The sequence below is a fragment of the Rhea pennata genome, chromosome 3 (genome assembly GCF_028389875.1).
Source record: "Rhea pennata isolate bPtePen1 chromosome 3, bPtePen1.pri, whole genome shotgun sequence".
NCBI lineage: Eukaryota > Metazoa > Chordata > Aves > Rheiformes > Rheidae > Rhea > Rhea pennata.
The window spans coordinates 2,121,938-2,145,217 of NC_084665.1; positions in this window are offsets into that span (position 1 = coordinate 2,121,938).

Consider the following 23,280-nt stretch of genomic DNA (forward strand, 5'->3'; position numbering starts at 1 on the left):
GAAGTAACAATTTTAATAAAATAAAGTTGAAGTCCCTTGTTGGTTTCTCCCCCCCTCTTTTTTTTTTTTTTTTTTTTTTTGATTCTGTAATTTAAATAATATATCTTTTTTTCTTCTTCTGACAGCTTAGGTTACTACAGCCCATTGACATTTGTATTTCTAATGTAATAATCAAATGCTAAAATACAGAGATTACTTTTGGATCAACACATTCAGTTCTTAAACCTTGAAAGTAATTATCTTTTCTCATGTACAATGAAATGAAAATAGTATCATATTAACTGTGAGCAACTCCATCATCTGAATATTGGCCTGTGGCATCACTTCCAATGTTATCTGCTGTCTCAGCAGACTTCTACCTCTGAAGTTCTCCCCAAATGGGAAACTTGGTGGGGGAAATGTAGGTGATCCTCATTTGCTGTGTAGGAAGCACTGGTGAAAGCAGCTGCCTGTGCTGTGCACTTGGTTGCTTGCGAACTTGGGTAGGGCCAGCCTTGATGTGTCAAGCGGAGGTACGGATCCTACTCGAGATGAGATTCACTCAAGGGCTGGACACTTTGGAATACAGCGGCACTCATCTCCCATACTGTGCACAGAGTCCTGCTGTTCAAAATGTTTTGCAGTATTTGTATACAACAGACAGAGGCAGGTCACAGTACTCTTTCCTCAGCTGTTTGGCAGGCTGAATGTCCCATGTCAGCTGTGGCCAAAGTATGCAGCAGTCAGCTGGAGGACTTGAATTCACTTTGCTGGCCTTTGGATCAGGGCTTTTGTTCATTGCAGTTCTGCAAAATGACACTTTCTTCTTGTGCATGCTTCAACTGCAGCAGGAATAACCAACAAAACTTGAGACCTAGATTTTCTCCAGCTTTGTTTGCCAGCTGTATCTAAGTCTAAAAGGGGCACAGAATTTTTTGTGGTTGCTGGAAAATTGGCCCTTAATGTCATGCTCCTGAGAATGATCCATGATTTGACAGGAGGGCCCACGAATCAGGGTACTGAAGCAGGGCAAATCTGCTTGGGGTCAAAGAGCAGTCAATGTGGGGAGAGGCTCCCAAATTTAATCTTTTGGATTGCACTCAACAGGACTAATCTCTCTCCTCTGACCATAAAGGCAGCCAGGGCACCATGACCATCTCATTTAGCAATCTCAGGAGCTGAGAATCTTTTAGGAAACACAATTTAATTCCAGGCCAGTGAGATTATTAAATCAGTAGCCAAGGTAGCTGTTAAAAACAATGAGTTCCCTTCTGTTTATGTCCAGATGGATATGAGGACTTTGTTATCTGAGTATGCTGCAGGGTTCCTGTGTTCCCTCCAAAACATGGCTTGTTCCTATAACAGTAGATTGCACGGTAAGAGAGTCTCACAGTAATGTTACTCTGTGCATCTCCTTGAAGTGTTGCAAGATGCCTTTTCCCTTTTCCTGAGCAGAGTTTTCCAAGAGCAGGAGACATCATTTCTCCCCAGACCCAGAGTAGACCAGCCTGCTCCAAACTGACAGACTCTTCTATGAGTTTGGTTATAATTTGTGACACAGGAGGCATAAAACCCTTACTAGCAGGTAATAATTGGCTCAAGTATAATGAAGTGTTCATGAAGTGATGAGGCTCTTCAAGACTTCACCGTTGAACGTGTAACTGAGGTCTAGTTAAACGAATTCCTGACATTTAATTCATATAAAAAAAAGTTTTCAGAACTGTGCAGTTGAGCTAAGCTCGTTGAGACATCTCAGGGCTTCCAGAGTGAGACTTTTGATCTTAGCCATAGCTTTTTTTTTAACTCACTAAATCCAAAACCACAGCACTGAGAAGCCGTTCAACTTTTCCCTGCTCCCTCCTCAAGAGCTTGTTGCAAATTAACATAAAATAGGGAGAGGAGACAACTAATTCTATAGAGAGGAGCTGGAACTCTTACCAGCAGTTGTGCGCTTATCTGCCTTTGGGTTCCTTACACAGTTATGTGAGGAGCAGTCTTGCTATGAGCTGAGATGTAACTCAAATTCATGTAACTGTTGCTACAGCTTCACCTGTAGACCATGGTGATCCAAAGTCTTGCTCTGGACCCGTGAGTAGCCATCACATTTGCATGTATTAGTGGTGTTTCGGCTCTTGAGTCAAAGACACCAAAAGCAATAGGAAGTCTCTCATTGGTCCTTGCTGACCATTTGTATGGGCATATGTTCAGTTTATCTTAGCAATCTTAACAGTCGCTTGTGAGAACCAAAGGCATATGACTGTGGGTGTAAGAAAAAAGAACTTTAAGTTCTGGCAGTGCTAGGTTTGACCCCATTGTGTCTAAAGCATTATTAGACATTGACAAATTTCACATAGCTTGGAAGTAAAAAGCTGTATGATTTTATACTGTCTTTGAAATGGATGAAAGTACCAGGTTTTCATAAAGGATAAGTAATTTGAACAATTTTCTTGCCAAAAAGGTCCAGTTTCATACGAATTATGAGGGGAGATGAGAAGCCATTTTCACTTGGCTGCAAGGTGATTGCTCAAATGCCTGCAGGTAAGGATTAGGACCTGAAGTGGTGATTTACAGCAGATTTACCCAAACTGAAGTATTTCTAAACTGTAGTGAGATTATTCGCTCTGTTTTTAAGGTCCACTGTGTTTCAGCCACTGTGATTTTTATCACATAGCTATGACACCTACAACACTGGAAATTTTATAACTTATCTCCTGACAGTAATCTACGCTTGTCAGTTTACAACAGTACAACATGCAGTGGAAGATTTAAAATGTAACAGTGATTGGGGAGATTTAATGCAAGCATTTTAGAAAAGCTTCAGACATCACATTTATTTTCCTAGTGGTATGAAGCTAGAAATTCAAGTCCTCCATCAGTGTGTTCTTCTTGTCTTGTAGGAGGCAGAGATAAAACTGTGAGTCCTAGTTAATAACTACTGAGGTAAATCAGTGAAAACATCTGCTTCCTGCCAAGTTAATCCAGTATTAGTGTTTGCTTACAAGGCCTGGCACACTTCATGTGCTGTCCTTAGGTGTTGTTCAGTAAATGGTTGTGATTTGTATTTACTATGAAGACAGACATCCACAGAGTCAAAATGTAGGAACAATGTTACAGCTCAGCAACGGCTAGTCTACCATAGTCCAGCAAACATTTCTGATATTATTCTGAAAGGGTAATACTAAGTGGACTTTGCTATTTGGACAGCTTTCCTGCAGGTCTGATCTACATCGTCCTCAACTACAACTGTCCCCAAAAACAAAGGTGCTGGCAGAAGGCTTGCTTGTATCACAGGAGGATAAACAGCACAACGACCAGCATTCTGATGAAAGTAAATACCATTTTATACAGAGGCAGATGCCATCTTTGTTGTTTTCTTCCTGGTTTGGGGTCATTAGTCTGAAACTGAAATCCCTGAAAAGCCACAACCATTTATCTCTGATCTTGAGAGGGAATCTCAGATGAGTGGTTGCCCATACCTGTCGTTGGCTGTAAGTCTTGTCCAAGGGCACTCTTCTAACGTGAGTAGCCCTTTCAGAACAGATAGCCAGAGATCCGACTTCTGGTCATTTTGGAAAGCTCCTACGCTGCAAGAAATTGAATCAATTAGTTGATCACCCTCTTTGGAGCTGAGAAACACTAGTTTTAGCCATTGCACTGCCTAAGCTGGACTAAATTTTGAAATTAAGGGAATGCTTTCACTACTTCATTCATTGACCTTTTGTCTCCTGTTGAAAAGATCTTATGTTAGCATCTATTTCTTGGTTTAAAATTGTAGTTAAATTCCTTCAGAAGTTCCCTATAAAATACAGTTTCTGAAGACTAAATAGATGGGAAAGCTGTGTTCTGATTTAGCTTCTGTTCCTTGGCATGCAGAACACAGGCGGCGGGTTACTGAAATGGTATTGATCACTGCCTGGGAATGTGGCATTTCAGCCTGGTTAGAGAGCTGCCTGTCAATTATACTTTTGCTTTACAAGGTGAAGTGCAACTCTGCCACTTCAAATGAAAAAGGCCTTGAAGGAATTGCTTGGTATCCTGGTAGAAAAATGTATTGCTGGAATCCAAGCTATCGAGCGCTGTCCAGCACTCTGGTCATGTGGCTCTCCACTTGAGTCACTATAAAACAGTGATCTGATCAAGGCCCACCAAGCATACTTCAGAAAGCATTTGATGCAGGGAAATTGTGCAAGTTGATAAAGAAGTCGATAACAGCGCGTGTCTGAAGTGGAACTTAAACTAACTGCTGAAAATACTTTGAAAAGTGCTGATCACAATTAAGCACTTAATCAGGAAAGAGCTGCAATTTTCTGAGGCTCACAGTACAAAAATCATGAAGTACATATCTAGAAATATGAAAGAAAATGTCTCTTTGGCAATTAAGATCCATTATGCTCAAAGACTGGAAGTGGTATCATTGAATTGCTTTTGTTGCACAGTTGATGCACTGAATTATCTAAAATGTAAACAGTTATGCCTAAAATGCCACTCAACAAGTAAAATAGCTTCTCCTGTTCACCTGTTACTCATCTCTGTGAATTACTCAGCTCTACTTTCCTTCCTTTAAAATAATGTTTTTAATTTTATTTTCACTCCTCTCACAGGAAATAAGGTGCTGGCTGCAGGTACCAATGCAAGAATACAAACGATGAGATTTTCCAGGGTCTTATGTATCTCCATAGAGATTCAATGCTTACTCCAGTGTCTTTCCTTAAGCAACGGCTTGACCTATACTCAAAGTCCCCGGGAAAGGTGTCAGAAATTCTACAGAAGTAAATATAGGGTAATTTGCCCCAGTGTTTCTTTATGCTTATCATTTAAAAACTGGTTTGTGCTCTGTACTTGACCCAACAGAAAACTGTGGGTTAATTCTCCTCTTTTTATCAGGTCTACATCAATATAATGGCCCAGGAAGATGACTAAAGTTGCCTAAGCCAAGAACAGGGCAAGTGAAGAAGTTGCGTACCAACCCACCTCCATGAGTTCCTGAGAGCTTAGAGGTGAAGTTTCCTTGAGTGCACACTCCTCATCTGTGGTATCATGCTGGGCGAGGAAGAAAAGTAGGATGGTCATTATTGCTCATCACTGGAGTGCAGCAGCCATTGAACATCGCTGTGAATCACCCCAGATCACACAACAGAGGAAGAAGATTCTGTGCATGGTCTGTAGAAATGCACACAAAATGTCACACAGTCTAGTTTTGAAGAAGTTGGACTACTCTGGCCTGCAACGGATAGTTCAAATTCCTGCATGAAAAGCTAATGTATTTATATTGCAGTAGTCTGCCAGTGATCTGCTGGAAGGAGAGGTCCTGGCATTTCATGGGTAGGTGCAATCAAAGCTCCAGATTTGAGTTTACCTTTTGAAGGACCGTTCAGATGGACCACAAAGCCAGTGTTAGGAGGAAGATGCTATCCAAAGCATCCAATAACTACATTGACAGTGAGTGTCAACAGAATGAGCCAGCCTACAAACCCACCTTTGTAGATGTGGGAGGGAAGATATATTCATGCTACTCCCGAGCCTGATAACCAGTTCTGTGGTTCTCCTGCTCAACAACAGCTGAGGATAATGTGATTCAACCAGCCTTCAAGTGGCACTAGAGAGCTATTGAAAATAGGTAAATAATGGTCACATATTGAGTGGTTGGAGAACCACCTTGGAAGCACACTGTAGAGATGTGGTAAGTGCTGCCACCAGACAAAAGAGAAACAGCTTGAAAAGATATCATGCTCAAATGGCTTATTCGCTTTTCTCCCTTCCCCTGTATAGTAGCCATGGCTGACATCTGCTTAAGACAGCTACATAGGAAAAATGATTGTGCTAAAAACAGGATCCAAAATATTACTGTATTGTATATGCTTCTAGAGTGCTAAGACTATTTTTCCGTAGCCTAGAGAGAGGACAGGAAAAGGGGACACACACAGTTTCTGTAGATGACTTAGGTCATCTCTGCCATATGACTTCTGTATGTCCCAAGCTGGGGACCCAGTTTAACTGTAAATATGTGCCATAAGAGGCTTTCCTCTCTAATATACTCATCATGTCCTGGTCATTTTGGGTTTGAAGGGACAGGAGGATGGTGTTGTGTCATGAATGCCAGCCTGCCCTTGGAGGCTGGTAGCAAAACATTCATGTTAGGGACCCAGAGATCTTGCTGCAAGGCATTAATCAGGAATGGCATGCAAGGTTAACAGGAGGGCACATTTTCTTCACTGTTTGTTTTTTCCCTCCCAGTGGAGCTGTTGCAATGACTGAATCATTGCAAATTCTACTCTGTTGTGCAAATGATTGTGCTCTTATCCTTTGTAGCTATAACTTGTTGATAGCAGATCTGTAATAAGTACTACTGGAAGTACTTTGTGCTACAACTGTTGTTATTTGCACTTATTTTACACTTGTTTATAGATGATGCTGTAGAGTTTTATTGTTGATTTTTACATCTATGACTTGACAGAACTCCCTGTTACATCTCAAAGTGATGGGAATGTGAAGTTTATATCCGTCAGTCACTTCTTGTGTCTTGTCTTCTCTTGAAATTTTGTTTCAGTGTCCATTAAAGTCAATACAAGTCTTTCCATTGATTCCAGAGGATGTTAAGTCAAACTGTTTTTTTTGTTGTTTTCTGTTTTTTTTTTAAGACTGGAATGGCAGGCACTGTCCTTGAATTTGCTTTGAGTGTGGTGTGCCTAGCACAATGGGACCCTTACTCATCTTGGGGCTGCTAAGGACTGTTTTAGTAACGACAGTGAAGTCATCCTGAACAAATTCAGATGAAACCTTTTTTATCAGATTAGAGCTTATCTTGTTTTTCGTTCAGGCACAGAAAACAGGAGGATTGCTATAAGTCACCTATCTGACAGCCAGGCAAATAAAGTTGGGGAGGGTGGTTTTTGTTTTTTTTTTTTAATATATGGAACTCATGAGATGGAAGAAGAAAGATGAGGAGAATGCTCAAGTGGAATATATTAGCTGGTAGAGGCAGATCAAGTCATTAAAGGTTGTGGTAGACTAACCAGCTGTATCTGTTTATGGCTACTCCACTCTGTTCATTTCCAAGGCTTCATAATGCAGCATAGCCTTACATTAATTAAGGCTATAGAGGAGTTAAGAGTAGCTTTTATCCTATGATGACTAATATACTGCAGCCAGATAGAATGGCATAAATCTCTTCTTGCATGCAATGAAGCCAAAACAAATATTACACAATGATCAAGTAGCAACCCAACTAGAAGTAGGAGTCCTGCAGAAACAGGAAATACTGGGTTTCAATGTATATTTATGGCTATCATAAGTGGCTTGTGCATAAGCGATGAAAATGAGAAAAGCTGTCTTTTTTTTTTTTTTTTTTTTTTTTTAATCTTGCTCTATAACGTAGAAAGTGAATGTTTAGGAACACAGCAACTGTTCACAGGAATGACATGAGAGGTGTCCTCAGACTGTTAGTCTGTCTTTGGCAATGATCAGCAGCAGTAGGTGCCCATGGAAAAGCAGATGTGGAATTTCTCCCAATCTAGCTCCATTAAAGAAAGATTATCTTTGTGTTAGGCCATTAATCTAGCAAAACACTGTAAATAAAATTTATATTGAGTAAATAATACAACATTCTTTTGACCTGTATTCTCTGAAACATCTAACTTGCATATAAAAAAATCTTTCAAGTAACTCATAGGACTCTACTCTTTTTATCTCAGATTTTCACCCCAAATCCCGTACACTTCTTAAACCTAGCTTTCTACCAAACTAGAAATCCAGAAGATAAGAGAGGAATGAACTTTCCTTTATGGACAAAAATGAAATCCTGTAGCAATTTCTGGTATTCCTTTAAGCTGGAATAGTATTGAGAAACACCAGTGGTGGAATTTGAAGCTTCTGTGATACTATATGGGCTTTGGGATAAATTAGTCATGACTTGCTTCTAACAGCTGCAATAAAAAGCCACTGCATACATTCAAATTCAGAGTTGGTCCCAGCTGATTCACCCTTCTACAAATAGGTTATGAGACAACTTAGCCAGTCTCAGTTGTTATAATTTATTTATACCCAGTCTGAATGAATCTCCTCTTTGGAAGGTGATTCTGCAAGTAGATTTATGAAAAAGGCCAGTCAGATCTGTTGGGCTGAAGCAGGAAGTTGTTGGAGAGAAATGACAGAGCAATGTAACCTTGCCTCTTCCCTGACACAGGAAAAAGGATGTGAGCTCTTTAAGCAATACTTTCATGAGCACAATACCTCTAAAATACACTTGACATATGTATGTTTGACCCAACCTACATTTGACAACTGTAGTAAGCAGCTTTCTTCTAAAAGCAGGCATATGTAGACCTGTTTTAGATTCTTTTTTTCTTTTTTTTTTTTTTAATGGAAGAGTTTGCATTAAAACAAAGCATTATAATTGAACATGAAATATTTGTTGGATTTTAAATAGAGCATCATAATATTTTTGGTTTGATACTGTAAAAAATAAGCTTTACATTTTGTCATGACGAAATGTCTTGTTTCAATAGGCTAAATTTTAAAAAAATCTTTCTCCTGACTACGTATCATTTTGACCCATTCCATCATTCTTTGTGAGTAAAAATATATAACATTAATCACATCTCACATGTGCATGCCATACCTCATAACTGAAATGCTGAATTGCAATGGTAATAGCAAACTGACTTTTCAACGGATCAAAGTAAGAGTTTAAACATTACTGAAAATTGAAGGACAACTTAAATTACCTAGCTTAGGTCTGACTGGTGTTTCTAGGCTCTTTCCCATGTGGAAAGAGAGAGATTCCTCTAGAATAGGGCTAAGGGAACTGAATTTAGCTTTCTTCTCTTGTTTGCATCCTAGAGGAGCTGATCACTCTCTGCTGGAATGGAAAATGGAATGGAAATCATTCTAGAAATCTAGAAAAAGCCTCTAGAAATCCCCATCACCCAAATGATGTCCTGTGATACGAAGAAAGATATAGTTTCTTTAGGTTTGTCAAGAAGTTGTCTGAAATGGATTCTTTCACGCCTATGGAGATAACATCTCTTCATCTGGGATAACTCAGCGTAGTTGCAGTAGCTCAACTTTGGCAGGTAACACTGACTGCCGATCACATCCTGCGTCCCTTTGGATACACTAATCATCAGCTAAGTAGACTAAGGTGATACAATTGTTTTAAAAATCTGTACAGTTACCTGTCTGTACTGCATAAAGGGCTAAATTCTGCAAAAATACTAGCAAGTGCTTGTATCTTACCCAGCAAACTCAGTTACCTGGAGTAGCCATTGAATGCAAACAAAAAGCATTTGATAAGAACTGGTAAATTCTCTCCATTACGAGTTCTTAGAACAAAAACTGTTTTGCTCATATTCCTGACAAGAAATTACAGTGTAGTACCATTCTTTTCTGCAGTGGGATTGACTAAATGTTTTTTTATCAAGAAGAGGGGACTATTTTTCCCTGATGTTTTTTAACATTTTCTACAGTTGTTGAGGAAAAAAATATTTTGGAGATGAATGCAAGGGGAGAAAGAAAAAGAAAACTTAGATAATCTTTATCATGATTAGGTTCCTTATTCCCTCCTTGCGATCCCAGGAAATTCTTCCTGGGGAAATGGCAGAACTTCTATTCATTAAAAGATTAATGGAAACAAGCCATATGCGTACACTGGATAGAAATGCCGTGAGACATGGTGAAGCCCACAGGTATCTTAGCACAGGAGTAGATGAGAAACCCTCCTTTGAGGGAGAATCCAAGTACCTCCTCTGCCCTACAGTTGCTTTGGAGGAGGAATAAAATTTTTCAGCTCCTTTTTTTGGTACCAGGGCCTTTCCTAAACCCAAGTAGCCTCTGCTTTCTGATTTTACCTGATGTTGTCAGCACCTGAGAAGAGGATGAAACTGGGACCAAGCTTGTTCTCTTGCTTTGCATAATCAAGTATCTCTTCATGAGATGTGACAATCTAAGCTTTTTAAGTGGTTCTGCTGAAAACTAGGCCCTTCACATTTCTAAAACTGTTTTCTCAAATATATGCAAAGACCTATTTTCTGTAGCTACTTGATTAGATTAAAATTTATTGACTTATTTAGGATAACACTTAATGTACTATTCAACCATTTGAAACTGGACTCTTCCACGAAGTTCAAGCAACCATCTAGGGACTAGAGGATGAGATTCTTTTTCTTCCCTGATTCTGCAAAAGAAACAGTTGCTTCAGTAAAAGTTGTTCCAGGTATCATATGACATGTTTCAGCTGTGCTTCCCTTAGCCTTTAAAATTTTATGTACCATATGAAACAACAAGAGGTGTTGCAAAAGATTCTGAAAAGACTTAGATCTGGGGAGTCTGACCACATCTAAAAGTTTTTGAAATCTGTCTTTGCAAAAATTCCACATGGTTTAGCTGCACATCTGTCTGCACAGCTCAGTCTCTGGACTGTATCATCTCTGGTTCTTTCTCCGCTTCTTAGAGTCCATGGTTTGCTTCTCCATTGGTAAGGAATCCTATTTCTCCAACCAAAGGATTAATCTTCAATAAAAAGTGTTCAGAATCTCATTTATTTTCTTCCTTGTCACACTGGGAAATAAATCTTACATTACTATGAAAGCTGAACCTTGCCTAAAGATTTTTTGAGGGTAGGAAAAGGGATCAGAAGCCAAACATGTACTAAATGGGCAAAAAACAGTATAGCTTAGGAATATGTCAGTCAACCATACAGTGTTGCTTACTCTTTTAGAAAACATGTATTTGTAGGTAAGTCATCTCATAGACCATGTCATTTGTATACCATATAGAAGCTACATGAAGGAAAAGAAATTTTTTAAGAAATGTATAAAAAAATCTCCTTCTGCAGAGAATATTTATAAAAGGAAAAAGTAACAGTGTTACCTGGGTCAAGCCTGTTGCTTTATCGGAGGCATGGATTTTGCTCTGGAATGCTAACAACACCTCCACTGCCTGCAAACTGACCTATCTGTCAAGTGGTTAACCATCTCAAAAACCAGCTGCTACTGCACTGTGGGCAGGCCCAACATCCCATTGGCCATGTCCAGGCAATTTATTGATGTCCAGTAAAAGGTGTCTGGCAAATAATGAGTCCTAACTGGTGTATACAGTGAAGATGATTTAAGGGTAAGAAGGCAGATTAAACCTAATGGAAAACTGGAGACACATTAGGGGCCATGTGTCATCATTTTACTCAGAGAACCGAAGAAAGCGTGGCATATTTTTCTCTCAGTAAAACTGCACAGCTCAGCTGTAGAGCAAACAACATGACCAAAGGTTACATATCTTTACTTACTAAGGAGTATTCTAAAATGAAAGAGGTTACTTGGCTGTGACTTCTTGCTATTGTAAAAGGTAGTAAACAAGATAAAAGTAGAATATGGAAGACAGGCAAATAGATATTCTTAAAAAAAAAGCAACAAACAATTATTTGACTGTGCCTTTGAAGATGTACAATAACTGAAGGCATATGGTAAGGGCAGAATGCATTACTTACTCCAGGAAGCAATCATGAATTATACAGAAAGTTCTCCAGGAGCTCCTCTGGAGCTATGACCTGTGACAATTTGCTAAGAACAGAGAGCACATGTGTAGCAGTTTGCTCTCAGATGAAGAAAAAGTGTTATATCCCACAGACTCTAATGGAGAGATGCCAGTTTCCACCAACTGAAGATCTAACCTTAAAATGGATCGGTTATGGAAAAACAGTTTTATAATCTACTGTCTACTGTGAGGCTTCAGCTTTACATTTGAGAGGAAGAGGGCATAAAGTGTAACAGCAATTAATTTTAGCCTCCTATTTATATACTTGCATAATGATTTTAGCCAAATAGAAAGTCTAGGAAAAAAATAGGTTTTATTATTACAGTGGTAAAAACCTGATGATACAATGTTAGGCTAGATGGCTTAGAACATACAATTGATCTGATTTATTCCTTCACAGATGCTAGAGTGTCCAGAAAAATCCCAGTTCCTTCTGTATATGCTGCGTATTTTGGCTTTATTTAATGAAAGCAATAGGTGTCTTCAGTAGATTTCAGAGGGCTTAGGATCAGCAGGAGATGCACTTGTATCAGTATAGGTGGAGCTTGGTGTTTATATGCTTTTTGTTCAAGTGTTCTCCAAAGCTAATATGCCAGTGCCATAACCCTTTCCTTCACTAAATCACTTCTGAAGATTTATGCTTACACTGCAGACAATAAGATTGTGATTCTGTGTACCATCTGGCAATCTCTAACTTGCTACTAATTTGTAGCAGAGTGAGTTTAAACACACAACATTTTGACCAGGTTTCTAGCAATTTAGACAACACAGCACTGAGACTACTGTGTCACAAACAGGCTGTGCACTGATGCAGGTTGTAAACCCAAAAGTACTTAGTCCAAGAGGAATGAAAAAGAAAAACTTCCAGATCCTGTATTTTACAATCCTAGATTGTAAAAAGAAAAGTTACTTTGAATGTTGCAGGTCCTCTGATATTTTAGATTATTTTTGTGATCCATTTAGTAACCTTTCTTCATTGATACATTATTTACCCCAAGTTTTTGTGTTTTTCAGAATATTTTTTTTTGTATTTGATATTTCCCATGATTATTTTCCCAATGTTTTTATGGTCTTTTTTCCTGCTTTTCAATATAACTTCTTTACATTGGAATTATCCAGCACAAAATGTACAAACAGTGGTCAAGCACCTGTTATTACAGGATGGATAACAATACTTTCTCCGTTTCTTTTTCCCTCCGCATCTTAAGTGGTTTGATTGTGCTTTGTTAAGTCTGAGTTGAAAGTTTTTTTTTTTTGGGGGGGGGAGGTCTCATTCTAAAACCCTTACTTTAGAAGAGAGGCAAAATACAAAAAGCTTGGGATGTTTCAGTTGCTGGTTTGTCCATATTCCTGAGTTTTAAGTGGCCTCACCATAGAGAAAGACAAATTAAGTAGTTTTCTGTTAAATGCTGCAAACAGCTGCTATCCAAAGTCACCACTAATGATAACATTGAATTCTCTTTTGTAGAAGATTTTCGTCCAACTGTTACCTAACTCTGAAAGGGATCAACAAAGGCAAGTTACATATTTATCCTTTACTTTAAAAAGCATCCCCTAAGCCATGAATGAGTTTTCTTTTGACCTTTAAAGCCTTTGTCTTTGGAAATCATTGGTAAGAATTGCATGAAACTAACTCACATTCTTCCTGACTGAAATACTATGCCAGGAGAAAGTTAAAGGGATGATCTAACACTGTCAGAACCAATTTCCTGGGGTTTCTCAAGCATATGTATGTAAATTAATATATGTTACACACATAAGCACATATGGATTTAGATTAGCTTGGTGGTCATGATGGACATCAGTAGGGCAAAGGATTTGTGAAAGTGTAGTAGATTGCAGTGAATATGCAAACACTATTCTTTCATTTCTTTTCCAAAGCTTGGTTCAGTCCCCCTCTATTTCAGTCCATCTAGTGTGTTTTAGGATGCCCTTTCCCAGCTCCTACCTTGGAATATGTACTTTGCTCTCAAAAGGTTTTGCACCAGTGCTGGTGACGAGGGAAATGTCTTGAAGAGTCAGGTGACAGTGTTACTCAGTGTCCATGTTTTCCTAGCTGTTACACAGTGCGCACATACTAGCTGCAGTCCAAATAGAATACCTGAGCCTCTCTCTCCAGCCTCAGCCCTGTGTGGGAGGACGCACTGCTGGATGGGCTTTCACTTCAGATGGTGGCTCTCTTATGCCTGAGGAGTGCAGCTTTGGGTGATCAGTGGGGACAGAAGGCCCATGAAACGAGTTGAAGAAAAAATAAGATCCCGGCTCTGCAAAATGTGGACTGGTTTCTGGTAGGGCCAGAGTTTCCCCCAAAGATCTCAGTGTGCATGTGGAGAAGGAAAGGTTTGGCAGCCTGTTGTAACTTAAAGTGCTGAGGAAATCTGTTACAATGGTCTCTACTAACAGAGTTTTTTCTGTGGCTTTGTGGCAGTGTGTGCAGGGGCAACTCAGATGGCAGGAGGTAGAAGAGTCCTCAAACTGGCAGCAGTGGTGAGAAACAGCTCCAGGATGCAGCAAGCCAAGAACTTTGCTATGCCCTTCCTTCTCCCTTCAATCCAGCCTTGAAGACCCGAGATGGCAGGAGGTGCTGGGGTGGGGGAAGGTTTAAAAGCAATCAGAGAAGGGACTTGCCCATGTGTGGGCATGGGTCCACAGCCCATACACATCCAGGAAGGCTTCTCTGGACTCTTGATTGCTCTCTGGCATCAGTCTCTCTGGTCATCCTGCATCTGGATACAGACACAGAACATGCTTGCAACAGAAGCAGAGCTGTTCAGCTGACCAATGCTTAGGGTGTCCTTGTATTTAATAATAATACAGTATAATACTATAACAATAATACTTTACTTTGATGGCTTTGCATAGCAGCAACTAGCTTTCAAATAATCCATCAAACATTTCATTAGCTGATAACGAATGGTCTCATACTGACTTTGGATTGAGGATTCAATGAGGGAGGCGAGTGCATCCATTTCCACTCACATGTTTGTTGTGTGGACTCTTGTGTTGGAGGCAGTCTGGCAGACAAGAGAAATAGGCACTTTTAGGGTGCAGTTCTTCTGTTCTAGCTTAAAGTGAATTGTGCACTTCCCTTAGCTTCCTGGAAAAACAGATGAGTAATGCAGAGGTAAAGGGCCAGAGGTAAAACTCCCACCCCTCAGTATAGCAGCCTAGACAACAGAGTATTGCAATTCAAGTGGACTTGGACAGTCTTCCTGATACCTTTATCCTGGCCCACAGAATACACCACAATGCAGAAAACCTTGGCTTTTTCTGTAGGACTATATTTCCTTCAGCACAGGTACCCTCAAACCCTTCCCAGGTGCTTCTGTAACATTCCAGACTAGAGAAATGAAGGCTTTTCTCTCTGGGCTGCTGCTTTCACTGTGATTAAGGCAGAAGTCACTTCAGTCCCTGGTGCCTTGCTCTTCCTTACATGTCCTCCCTTCTATTCCTCATTGTTGGCACCATTAAAAAATACACCAGGGAGCATTTCCAGCAGCACAAAGATTAAATGCAGCCTTATTCTTTCAATGTGTTAGTCTGGCCTGCTAGCAGTATGTACTAAGAGTGGCCTTTTTGCCTTGTGCCGAAGTACCAACACAGTACACAGGTACTCATTCAGAAGGTAAATGCCAATGCACAGTAGGCTAAGAAACAGAAGAATAATGCATGTGCAAATACTATATGCAAAAATTGAATCATCACCTCTCCCAGCTGCAAGATGATCTCAGTTTGCTTGGCATAATCATTTCTCTTGGATTTAACAGTTTGCTAGAGGATGCTGAAGCTGTGGTTGCTTTGCACACACCAGTGATCTGCAACAAAGGAAGGAGTGGTGAAATTTTCCTTTACTTTGGACACTACTGCAACCTCTAAAAATACTAGTTGTTCCATTCCCTCACCTACTTATCATCGTGATATTGAGTGCAAGAGTGGAGGGTCTAACACATAGCCACATAGTCCCCAACTGGGAGAAAGCTGTGTGAAAATTTTAAAAATCTTTGGATATATGTGATCAATGCAGAGCTCTGCATGTGTCTCAGCAAAAGCAAGGTTCCATTACACATTTAGGGCAAAATAAAATCAGATGAGTGGTCATCAATATTGAATGAATTGGTCTCTTGTATTATCACTCCCTAGTCTGATTTATACCTAGTAGTAAGAGGACTACTATATACTTTCAGTGGGATTTTTACGAGTGTCACTGACTTGTGTGATATCATGTATTTCAAGACAGTTGCTGCCATATTTTCCAAACTGGGTATACTTCTACTTGTGCACAGACTGCACCTAGGTTGAAGAAGCCGTTATATTAATGGATTGGACTTTCTGAACCACTGGAGCAATTATGAAAGTAAAAACACAAAGGAGAGGAAGAGGAATAAACCAAACATGCGGCCACCGCAGGATTCAAGCTTTCTTATCTGATAAGGTGTGTGGGGGGTGTCATTGCAGATGCACTGGAAAACCACAGGCCTTGAAGTCAATATTATGGTGTAAGCGGGTCTAGCCTGTGGCCAGACAGCAGTGAGACATTTAAAGATCAGCTGTCTCTCCTGTGGCATGCAGTACAGTTGTTTTTTCTGTCCTGCATCATTGCTGCTATGTCTCTTCCTTTGCACCTCTATGCAGCTCTGTGTGCTCCCCAGAGAGTAGTGCTTCAATGTACCCCCTTCACTTGCTAAAAGCAGAGAAGGGTGGGTTATAAATTTACCCAGGAGGGATCAGAAACCTGTTTTAAGCTGCAAGATATGGTGCCAAGTCCTTGCTATATGTTCAAAGCAATTGTTGAATATGTTAAGATCCTTGAATTTGTTCTATTTTGATGGTTTCCCGGAGTTATCAATCGATACAACTTTGTATTGTGTGCACTAAGGAAACTATGCATCAGAGAATAGACACACATGTTTTCTTAACTTGCAGTTCCTTAAATAGTTGAAATAGCTCAGGCTGTTTGACCAGACTGAGCTGTGGTGATGGTAATACAATTTAACACAATTTATTCTGAGCAGTTTTACTTGCAGTTTTTATCTCAGAGTTAACTTTCTCCATGAAATGATGCTAAATCCTGAGAAATTTAGCAGACTTCCATGCAGAATCAAGGGAGTCTGATGTTTGTTTAAGTGAATCTGAAAAAATTCAAAGCATTATCTTCTGAGTTCTTAGATTTTCAGAGAACATTTGGAATCTAGTGATAGCATTGATATGATTGCTACCAGTTAAATTACAAATATTTAAGCGGAATTAGGACCTATTATATGCACTCCAATTACCTCAAGCTGCTTAAAGTTTTTTAAAGTACTAAAACATATGTTAAACATTAAAATGAAGATGTGACAACTAAGTGTATTTTAGATTATTTTTGCGTGCCGTGAAAAGCTCCAGAGCACTGCCCCTCTGCACTTCCCCGCTCTTGCCAGACTTTCAGCTAACAAGAAGAGGGGAGATATGCACAGCACACAGATCTTCTGAAGTGACTGTGCCACCAACAAGGGCTTGCCCAGAAGTCCTCACCAGCCCCCACTGTAGCAGTGCCACGTCAGGTCCACCCTCCAGCTGCCCCTCTATGCTTCCACTCACATCCCCCAAAACCTTCAACGTGCCCGTGCAGATATTGGCACAAAATCCTCATTCCCCCTCAACTGCTTTACACACCATTATGTAGTCACAGAACACTTGAACACTCCTCCCAGTTTGATACTGTCAGCAAACTTGCAGAGGAGGCACTCTGTCCCTTTGTCCTGGTCACTAAAGAAGCAGTTGAACAAGTCTGGCCCTAGTAGTGACCCCAGGGGAACACCACTAGCTACGGGCCTCCAGCTAGACTCCGCACCACTGATGACAACTCTCTGAGCTCTGCCTTTCAGCCACTTCTTGATCCACCTCACTGTCCACTCATCTAGCATGCACTTCCTGAGCTTGCCTAGGAGGATGTTAGGGGAGACAGTGTCAAAAGCCTTGCTGAAGTCAAGAGACGCAACAGCCACTGCTCTCCCCTCATCTACCCAACCAGTCATTCCATCAGAGAAGGCTATCAGATTGTTTAAGCAGGTTTTCCCCTTGGTGAATCCATGCTGACTCCTCCTGATCACCTTCTTTTCCTCCGTATGTCTGGAGATGACATCCAGAAGGAGCTGTTCCATCACCTTTCCAGGGATGGAGGTGAGGCTGACTGGCCTGTAATTTCCTGGGATCCTCCTTCTTGCCCTTTGTGAAGACTACAGTCACATTAGCTTTCTTCCAGTCCTCAGCTACCTCTCCTGTTCTCCATAAGCTTTCAAACATGATGGCAAGTGGCCTAGCGATAACCTCCACCGGCTCTCTCTGTACTCGTGGGTGCATCCCATCAGGGCCTAGGGATCTGTAAGGGTCAGGTTTGCCCAAATGGTCTCTCGCCTGATCCTCCTTGTCCAAGGGAAAGTCTTCCTTTCTCCAGACTTTCTGTCTTGTCTCCAGGCTCTGAGATTCCTGAGGGCTGCCCTTAGCAGTGAAGACTGAAGCAAAGAAGGCATTCAGTAACTCTGCCTTCTCTGTATCCTTCCTCACCAGGCCACCTACCCCTTTTAGCAGTGGGCCCACATTTTCCCTCATCTTCCTTGTGCTCCTGATGTATTTGAAGAAGCTCTTCTTGTTGTCCTTGACATCCCTTGCCAGATTTAATGCCAAATGGGCCTTAGACTTCCTCGTGTCATCCCTGCATACTCTGACCACGTTCTTCTATTCCTCCCAAGTGGTATGCCCCTTCTTCCATATTTGGAGTACTTTTTATTCTTCTGTTTGAGTTTTGCTGGGAGCGCTTGCTTCTCCATGCAGGTCTCCTGCTCCCTTTACTGGAATTCTTACCTTGCAGAGAAGCTTGCAGCACGTCTTCTTCTATGCTGTAAGGCATTCTTAGCAGGGTAAGAGGAGGGCAGACTTGAGGAATAGCCTTTCAAAAGATACTACCACCACCACCAGCAGCAGCAGCAGCAGCAGCAGCAGCAGCAGCTCGGAAAGAAATCCAAGGCACAGGTCTGTGCAGGCCTTCCTTTTCCCTGCCTCAGTTTGCTGGAAATGGCCTTGGCTTGACGAGGAGCCCCAGGAGAGCTGTTTGACAGCCTGCTGCTGCTCAGCTCTTGCTCTTTGCTGGTACCTTCCAAAGGCTGCAAATTCCGCTGCTGCAGAACCTGACAGGTACGTCAGCAGGTGCATGCTGCCAGACGCCAAGCAGGTGTTGCTGCCTTTGGGTGGCCATCAGGAAGTGTGGCAAGGAGTGCGTGTGCTTGCAAGAGCAAAGCTTTCAGAAGAGCCACCTGCCTTCCTGACACCAGCTCCCAAAGGAGAGGTGGAGAAGCTCCCTCAGGAGGTGTTTCTCGACGAGTTCTTCTTGCTCTGGGTCAGGTGCCTTGTCAGGCACCCAGCTCTCTCCCACCCAACGCAGCAGACAAACACCAAGAGACACTCAGCTCGCATCATGTCTTTAATACAGTCTTTCCTGGTTTTATACGAGTTGACAAGACACATGTTTCTCCTGATGAGCAGGGATGTCCCCAACTGACACGGGTGCATTCGTCTCCACCACCAAGTCGCATGGTCCTGGGACGCCGTTGGCAGCTGCTCACCACCGTGCTCGGGTGCCGGGCAGAGGAAAATGGAGGAGCAAAGGCACCAGTGGATGCCAATGCCAGCCCCACAAGAACCAAGCCCCCCATGACACAAAGTCCACAGCTCTGGAGGACCCCTGCCCACTGCTCTGGCAGGCTCCATCAAGAGGCACCCGAGGCACCAGGCAGGACCACCCAAAAGGGCCCTGGGGCCTCTCCTGCTCCTCCTACCCAACCAGCCCTCCCGCAACTCTCCGGGCATGCAGGCATTGACCTTGCATACGGCAGAGGTCCCCTCCGCAGGCCAGTGCTGCTGCCATTGCTTCCGCCCCTCCAAGCCGCACGGCCTCGCGATGCCGTCGGGAGCTCATCGCCACCGTCCCATGCTCGTGCAGCACACAAGGGAAAGCAGAAAGGAGATCATCAGCAGCCGTTAACGGGCTCCAGCGTCGCCGAGAAACAAATGCCCCATGACCCATATTTCCTGGCTGCAGTGAGGGCCCCTTCCCACTGCCCTGAGGCACTCAAAGGAGATCCCCAAGGCAGCAGGCGGTAGCACCCAAAAGAGCCCCAGCACCTCTCCCAACATTCCCCAGCACCCCTTGCCCGCTGGGTCCCTACACGTGGCCACTTACCTCTGCTGTGCTCCAGGTCGCCCTCCACACACCAGTGCTGGCCTTCTCACTGCACCGCCCCTGCCCAGGAGGTCCTCGGGAGGTGCTCACAGCCACGCTCGGTCACCAGGTAAAGAAGGAGCAGGAAGGCCACCAGCAGCTGCCCCTGGGCACCAGCGCCCAAGAAAGAAGCCCCCCACACCCCAAAAGCCCCATGGCGCAAGAGGACCCTCATCCCGCTGCTGTGGAGGATTACATGGAGACCCCTGGGGCACCAGGCAGGACCACCCAAAAGGGTCCTCGGGTCTCTCCCAGCCCTCCCAAGGACCCCCAACCCTCCGGGCCTCCCACGTGGCTTCTTATCTCGACACAGCACAGGCGCCGTCCGCTCGCCCGCACCGGTGCTCTTGCCTGCGCCGCACGGGCTCGGCACGTCCTCGGGAGCTGCTCACTGCTACGCTCGGGCGCCGTGCAGGGCAAAGGAGGGGAGAAGGCGTCAGCAGCTACTGGCAGCACCCATGCCCCGAACACCTCCCCACACCTCCCTCTGCCCCAATGCCCAGAGACACCTGGCAGCCTGCCACGCTGCCCCTGGCCAGGCACGGTGTTGGGCCCCGCGCCGGCCCCACGGCTCCCCACTGGAGCGCCCAGCCGGCGCCCGGGGCAGCCTCCTTGCACGCCCAACAGAACACGCGACTCGCTGCCACCGCGGCGACGGTGACAATGGCCTCAGCCACAGGCAACGGCTCCCTGGCAAGAGGCACAAGTGCCCCAGCCCCAAACGTGCTCCCCGCGCTAGCGGCACGCCGACAAGCACGGCGCCAGGGCTGCAGGCCAGCGCCAGCCCTGCCTCAGAAAGCCCAGCCGTTCCCTGGCCTCGGCCGCCCTGTCCAGTGCTCCCCAGCGCCGCAGAGGGGCTCTCGCAGAGCACTTGTCCTTGGCCCCTCCTCTTCCCTTCCATGCCTAGTCCAGCAAACACCTGCCTGGCGGCACTGCCTCCGTTTACAACCCGACACCGTGCCTCCCCAGACCACGGGCACAAACGTCACGCTCTGCCTGACAAAGTTCGCGCGCCATCAGGGCAGCGCACGCTTCTCCGGGGCTCCTCCAGCGTTCTCACATGCCCCGTCCACTCAAACAAGCTCTGCGCTGCGGAGCTTCCTCACTCTTCCCCAACTGACACCATGCCCAACAACACATGCCGACAAAAAGCTGCCCGCCCGCACAGAGGGCTCGCACACAAGCGCTCTTCCACGCCTCCCCTGGCAGTGGTGCCGATTCTGGCCTCCAGAGCACTGCCCCTCTGCACTTCCCTGCTCTTGCCAGACTTTCAGCTGGCAAGAAGAGGGGAGATATGCACAGCACACAGATCTTCTGAAGTGACTGCCCCACCAACAAGGGCTTGCCCAGAAGTCCTCGCCAGCCCCCACTGTAGCAGTGCCACGTCAGGTCCAGCCTCCAGAGAACTGTCAGTCTGCATGTCCACTCGCGCCTCCCAAACCTACACTGTGCCCATGCAGCCACTGGCACAAAATCCCCATCCCCCCTCGCCTCGTTAACACACCTTCATGTAGTCACAGAACACTTGTCCTAGGCATGCCCTTGGCCAGTGCTAGGCAGAAATCTGAAGAAGAGTGAGATAAGAGGTTGCAGAGATCCTCCTGCCTCTGCCTTCTTCTCTCCAGGCTGAAGAGTCCTAGCTTGCTCAGCCTCTCCTCACAGGTGAGTTGCTCCAGTGCCTTTGTCCTTTGTGGCCCTTTGCAGGACTCGATCCTTGATCTACTCTGTGCATGATTCTGTTGTCCTGGGGAACCAGAGGTGCATCCTGGAGTCCAGGTGTGGCCTCCGCAGGTCTGAGGAGAGCGGAAGGAGCCTCCCCCTGACTCCCATGCCCTGCCTTGCTGACAATGATCTTCCTGAGGCTTTCCAGGATACCAGTGGCCTCGGTGGCTGCAGGGGCACAGTGCTGGCTCCCGGGCAGCTTGTGAAGAAAGCCTTGAGGACCTCTGTGTTTTGGGCATCCTTTCTCCTCAGTGCCCCTGTCCTCTTTTGCAGCAGGCTCAGCTTTTCCCTCACCTTCCTTTTGCTGCTGCTGGACTTTGTGGAGCCGTTCTGGTTCCCTTTGCTGGCCCTTGCCAACTTCAGCTCCAGGTGGCCTTTAGCTTTCCTAATGCCAGTCATGCACACTCACACAGATTTGTCCAGGGGCCCCTGTCCCTCCTTGCACTGCTTACACATTTCCTACTTTCTTGTCATGTAGAACTGATCCTTGTTAAAGAATCAGACTTAAGCAAAAAGCTACAGGGGAAAAGTTAAAAAAGGAAAAGGAAAAGGAAAAGGAAAAGGAAAAGGAAAAGGAAAAGGAAAAGGAAAAGGAAAAGGGAAAGGAAAAGGAAAAGGAAAAGGAAAAGGAAAAGAAAAGGGAAAGGGAAAGGAAAAGGGAAAGGGAAAGGAAAGAGAGAGAGAAAGGGAGAAAGGGAGAAAGGGAGAAAGAGAGAAAGGAAGAAAGGGAGAAAGGGAGAAAGGGAGAAAGGGAGAAAGGGAGAAAGGGAGAAAGGAAGAAAGAAAGAAAGGCCAGCTTGGTTACCCACTCTGCAGCTGTGTCAGAATGACAAGCCCTTGGATTAGCAGGATCTTTAGGTAAGGAGAGTTGTGCTCCAGCAGCCTCTCTCTGGCGATAGTCCCCAGCAGGGGGCTAGTGGCGAGAAGAGCAAGGCCGAGCTGGAGAGTGGTCTGTGCCAAAAGATCCCTTCCCAGTAGCAAGGTCTGCTTACCTGAATGGGAAAGACAGCAGCCGTGGCAGTTTCCTGTGGGCAACCAAGGGCCAAGGGCCTTAGGCGAAACCTGGGTTGAATGATTTCCCAAGAGCCATGGGTGTTTGTGGATTCCCCGGCATGCTGCCACGTGGAGAGCAGCCTGTGCCTGTGTGGGGGCTAGCCCGCCTCTGGCAGAGCATCAAGAGCAAGGTGTGAGCAGCTGCCTGACTTGGGAAACAGACTGGCACAGGCAGAAACCTATGGATCTTACAGGCATCCAGGCCCTTCTGAAAGGGATGTTGCTGCTCTGGGGTCTCAGAAACCATGTTTCCAGACATTGGCACAAAATCTCCACCCCCCTCACTTCGTCCACACACCATCATGTAGTCGCAGAACACTTGAACACTCCTCCCAGTTTGATACTGTCAGCAAACTTGCAGAGGAGGCACTCTGTCCCTTTGTCCTGGTCACTAAAGAAGCAGTTGAACAAGTCTGGCCCTAGTAGTGACCCCAGGGGAACACCACTAGCTACGGGCCTCCAGCTAGACTCCGCACCACTGATGACAACTCTCTGAGCTCTGCCTTTCAGCCACTTCTTGATCCACCTCACTGTCCACTCATCTAGCATGCACTTCCTGAGCTTGCCTAGGAGGATGTTAGGGGAGACAGTGTCAAAAGCCTTGCTGAAGTCAAGAGACGCAACAGCCACTGCTCTCCCCTCATCTACCCAACCAGTCATTCCATCAGAGAAGGCTATCAGATTGTTTAAGCAGGTTTTCCCCTTGGTGAATCCATGCTGACTCCTCCTGATCACCTTCTTTT